General features: G+C 29.4%; 1 long non-coding RNA gene across 1 annotated transcript; it reads right to left on the bottom strand.

Moving 5' to 3' along the window:
* Window positions 1–1048: 1048 nt before the first annotated feature.
* On the bottom strand, window positions 1049–5318 carry LOC142626726 (uncharacterized). The gene is made up of 3 exons (XR_012842604.1): window positions 5197–5318; window positions 2771–2829; window positions 1049–1451 (listed from the first exon to the last, which is right to left on the bottom strand). It is a non-coding gene; the product is annotated as an uncharacterized LOC142626726 (long non-coding RNA).
* Between the last annotated feature and the right edge of the window lie 218 nt (window positions 5319–5536).

Below are 5536 nucleotides of genomic sequence, written 5' to 3'. Positions count from 1 at the left end.
TATCATTGTTACATGAAAGCAATGGGTCTTTAACCTAGCATACAGAGCTTCTTAATGTGTCCTAATTACATAACATTGCAAATATGTTATGTGTATGTAGATTATGTCGCATTCTTTGCCAAGAACGTAGATTGTGATCAATGGATACTGCATATTATAAGTTTTTTTTTTTTTTTTAAATGTATATGATTTGTTCATATCATTTTTTATAAAAAAAAAGTAATTCTAAGTGAGGCTAATAAAGCAAGTTTCAAAAAATAGTGTAATATAAAAAATCTATTTAAATAAACTTTGTGCTACTGCTACTTAACAAAACTAAAGCTTGTTCATGGGGTTTCAAACCACCAAAACATATATTGTTTTTAAAAAATGCAAAGAACTAGAACATATTATAATTTATCAATGCAACTGCTCAGCTTGTGAAGTATTAAAAGAATTAACTTGGTTCTACCTATATGCCATGCCTTGAAATTGACAACTTAGAACATACCTAAAGAGAATTTCTTGACTCCTAGCTCCAAAAATTAAGCAGAAAAGTTTAGCGTATTTTTCATTCTGTACACAGTAGCCTACAATATGTTTACCTTATTCCTTTAATTGCAAATATTAAAATATACCCAATGTTGACCTATTAAAAAACCATACAAACAGGAGTTTCATCACATCTAAACAATGATTTTAGTAAATCAACATGGTAATACGCATATAAACATTTGTTATAAAAGGAAAAATGATCAGAGACTACATTACAAAATCATTCCCAACTACCATATATGCAAGAAGAGGCAATTAAAAAAAAATACTCATCGTTTTGTAATTGGATACATACGCTTTGAAGTGAAAAATTCACAAGCTTCTTAATGCTCCCAAATTTTGCTAAGGCACAATCCCAAAAACAGTTCTAGAGTACAAAAATTAGAATATATTATATGCATTAAGTTACCTAGCTTGCACGTTCTTATTGACTTTGCCATAAACAACTGCCAAGTTGGGAATTCCAGTTCCAAACAGACTTAACATCATGTATGAAGAAAAAGTGGATAAAAGTAAATAAAAATATGGAAGGAAAAGAAAGAGAAAAGGGAAAGTAAGCAAACTTGTAGTTTGAAGTTTTAGTCCAAAATGAAGTTTTGTGGTGCAACATCGAAAGGCAAAGAAAAATTCATAAATCATTCATTAAAATACTACTCATTGATACGAATTTATATGCCTACCATTGCTTAGATAAAGAGAAACAGAGGTGAGGGTGAGATGCTTGGACTTGGGATTTAAAACACACAAAGTCATAATTATCAAATAGCTGATACAAAGATGAATACATGTCACTTCGGTAACCTAAACTCATGAGGGATCCCATGCTTGCCACTGCCAGTACCTTCAATATAGCAGAGTTGTATATACACCTCCATGTATCTCCTTGAGTGGTGGATTTTAATTTCATCAAGATGTAACTTACAATTGCAAAAAAGCAAATTAAGAATAATTATTTTTCCTTCATCATACATAAGAAAAATAATTAATTAATGAACAAAAGAAGGTTTGAGTTGACCTGAAAACAAATGTGGACAACATAAACTGACTTATGTGAAGAACTAAAGTTTTATGATTACAAATGGGGTTGACAATTTTCATCTTAATTGGATTGAAGTTCAAGCTTGACAAAAGTTTATGATAGCAGGAGGAAAATTTACTAAACAATTTCATAAGATAAAAACCATTAAATGAGCCTTCTGAGTTTGATTTATAAGAAAAGAGTAAATAGTTTCTAGGTTAAGTCATAAACTGTTTAATGTTTTGTTCAGTTTAAATGATTTAAATACTGAAGTGAATATAATTCCAATAATATTATAGAGATATAAGAATTCCAATAACTTTCTTAAAAAGATAACTAATTTGAAATTTTGAACCAAAATAGTATCAGTGTTCAATCATAACCAATTATAACTATAAGCTTTAGCAATTTTGAATTGGAATATATAGATTAAATAGTGTCACTATGAAAAAGAATTAAACTAAAATTGAATATGCAATAACTACTAATTAAGATTTAAACAAAAGCACCAAAGAAAATTGAAGGTATAAAGAGTTCTATAGCCTAAAAGATTACGGCAGGAAAAATGATAGTAAACTCTATACTTTAATGCAACTAAGATAGAAATATTAAAAATAAATCAAATCAATCTCTCATGATGAAAAAATATAATACAGGGAAACATCAAGTAAACTTGTACCTAGCATGCTTAACGTCAAATTTTTTAAATATTAAAAAAACCTTGACTGATAGCAGTGCTAGGGTTATTTTGGTGGATGTCGGCCTGAATGTGCTGGTATGACAATGGTGGTGATTCCTCTCTCTCTCTCTCTCTCTGCCTTAAAAATGTCTTTGGTTTTTATTCTCAATTTGTTGGCTTGTATAAGTTATTGATTATGGTAAGAAGTGTTTTCATAATAGTACTATTTGGTGTTTGGACTGAAAGACACAACAGTTGTTTAGGCAATGCCTGTTGGTGGTTGTTTCCAATAGTTTCTTTCATACTTGAAGTACGTTGATTCGAGTTTTTGTTAATAACTTAATACGTTAGATATGCCACAGAAACAATGTCTTAACATCCCTGAAACACACTGACTTTTCTCATCATCTGTTAAATATAATGCTTTTCTAACATAAATCATACATGCCAATAACACCAACCTGTTGATACTAAAAGAACTTGAGTTTCATTATAGTACATTATGACGGAAATTTTCTACCAAGAATTTAGGAACATACCTATTCTGCAATGAATTGTCTAAGTCTTCATTTTCTTTGCCTTTGAATTCAAAAAATACCTGATAAACATCAATGTAAATGAGGCTCTAGAAACTGAGTTCCTATACACCATGACACCACAGGTGAAAAAAAAAATAGAAGTTTTGGGTTTCATTTACCGTATGCTGGCTAATCAAGTATAATTATCTAAAATCTATAAAACATGGCAAATTTAAATAAATGAACTATAAAAAATAAAAACAATTAAAAGCTGAATAAACCAAACTCAAGTTTAACAATTTAATATTTCTACTTCATCTAGAATATAAGTGGTCAATAAAATGGAACATGGTGGTTATAATGAAGGCCATTCATATTATAGTAGCATACTGAATTCACAAAATTGGGCATATATATACTTGGACAATAAAATGAAATTAAGCATTATATTAATGAACTAATTTATGAGGAAAAAAACATAAAACTTCATATCCAATCATTTTGATAGGAAACCAACTTATTTAGAATTAGTACCTTAAAAATCAAAACACTAAAACTCACAAACACAGGTAAGGGGAAATAATTTTTTTTGATAAGTAATCAGAAAGCTTTTATAAATGAAAGAAAGAAAGTCATACAAGAAGTTCATGATGATGAACAACAAGAGAAAAGCTACTAGGGAACTAAGCTAAGAGAGGACATAAACACACAGAGAGAAGAACAATTAGTAAACCCCCAACATCGAGACCACTCTAAGAGACTACGCTGGCATAAAAGATTTAGCTCAATCAAGGTCTTTTCTTTGTCCTCAAAGGAACGGCGATAAACCATATACAATTCCAGTGCATGAAATGTTTTATGAATCATAAGCTTAACCACAACACTGAAAAACTAAAATGCTAGAGACCACAAATCAAATACACAATAATGGCTTGAAATTGAAATTAGCAATTACAGAACCCTCACTATTACAAACTAAAATCTCTCAAAACCCAACACAATGTTGTCACTAAGCTAGACTGAATTGTAAGACCACACAAACACAAATAAGACAAATTTATTACAAAGGATAGCCTAAAATTTTTTTAAAATAAAATAAAAAGAACTCTAACAATCTATTTGGCTACTGGGAAAAGGTGGGTAAAAGTTAATGAAATCATAACAATTTTACAACTCAATTGAACTTAGAATAAAAACTAATTGAATCCAACCATTGTTTTTAGAAGAAAAAAAATTGACTAAAGTATACAAAACATTCATACAACCAAAATCGGCATATGTATCTGCAAAATTAACCAAGCACATTAATCAATACTAATCCAACTACAAATCAACCAAATTTAATTCATATTATGCAAGTTATGTATCAGTTAGTGATTTCAATCAACTTTCTTATTTAATTCCCAAACCAAACAAAATTAGAGTGCAAGAGTTGTTCTCCCATTAAAGCAAACGATATATATTGGAGTGAAACAATCTATTTGTTAAATTTGAGAGAAATTTCATTCAGACTCTGTTTCTTTACAATGTAAAACCAAGACTAAAATCAATCTGTTTTTGTAATTTCTATAATCTATAAAAATATAACAAAAGCAGATGTATAAAATTAAAAAGGTTTATTGTAGAAAGACAATCATTTTGAGAGAGAAACAAAAACCCACAACAAAAACAAATCTAACTCAAACATGTAAATCAAAACTAATACAACTAAAATAACCAAAGAAAAGTCATATCTCATCCCCAAATTCAGGGGAAAAAATGTCATATTCAAAAATTTGCAACTCTAATTTTAACTGTGAAGATGAAATTCTTCCAAGCAGAAGTCTATTTTCTCTATTTCTTGTCTTCTTTGATTCTTAAATTTATGATATATTTTCAAATCTTTTCCTTGCACTTGTGACTCATTTTACTTTAAATTTCATGGAATCATAACAGAACATAACTCAAATCCAAAATCAAAACAACCCAAGTATGCAAATTCGATTCCCATCCAAAATACCCAAAACAAAACTATTCCTAACCAAAAAACCTAAATCATAACCGACTGAACCATAATACCCATATGTAAATCATAATTAATGCCTAAATTTCAAAAATAAAAAAAACATAACATAACTCTGTCTCTACCTTTCGACAACAACCATCATATAAGGATTGAAAATAAAAGAAAGGAGCAAGAAAAGAAAAAAAATGCAATAAAATTTAGAGAATGAAATTGAAACGGTTGATGTTTTAAAGTCACAACCTTTCGAGTTTTTTATTTAGTTAAGATTAGAAACAGAAGTACAAAATTTAGATAAATATTTTTAATGATTTCGGTAAAGCAAAAGGTGTGGTCTTTTGATTCGATTTCGAAGGTTTTTCTTTTATCTTTTCTGGGTTTTGGTTTTACTTTCCATTGTTTTCTAGGCAACCAAATAGATATAGAAAATAGTAGAGAGACAGACCTGTTGGGAGGTGACATCGGCGGTGCCGCAACTTCCTCTCCTTCGACGATGCTGCTTGCCATTGTTCTCTGAGAGAGAGATTTTTCTTTTTCCTTTTTGTTTTGGGAGAGAGAAAAATAAGGATGCTTTCTCTTTTTTTTATTCTAACGCAGTTTATAGACGTCTTTTGAGATATACTAGGTCTACAATATTTTTATAATATTTTCACAACAAATCATAAGTAGTTAGTTGTTATTGGTTTAAATTTGAACCTAACAATAAGATTACTTTTTTGCCCCAATAATAACAACCTGTAACATCCTGCCACTTACGATTTGTTATAAAAATATTGTAAAAATGT

Source organism: Castanea sativa, chromosome 3 (assembly GCF_040712315.1).
Source record: "Castanea sativa cultivar Marrone di Chiusa Pesio chromosome 3, ASM4071231v1".
NCBI classification, from domain to species: domain Eukaryota; kingdom Viridiplantae; phylum Streptophyta; class Magnoliopsida; order Fagales; family Fagaceae; genus Castanea; species Castanea sativa.
This window is presented reverse-complemented; position numbering and strand designations above follow the sequence as displayed.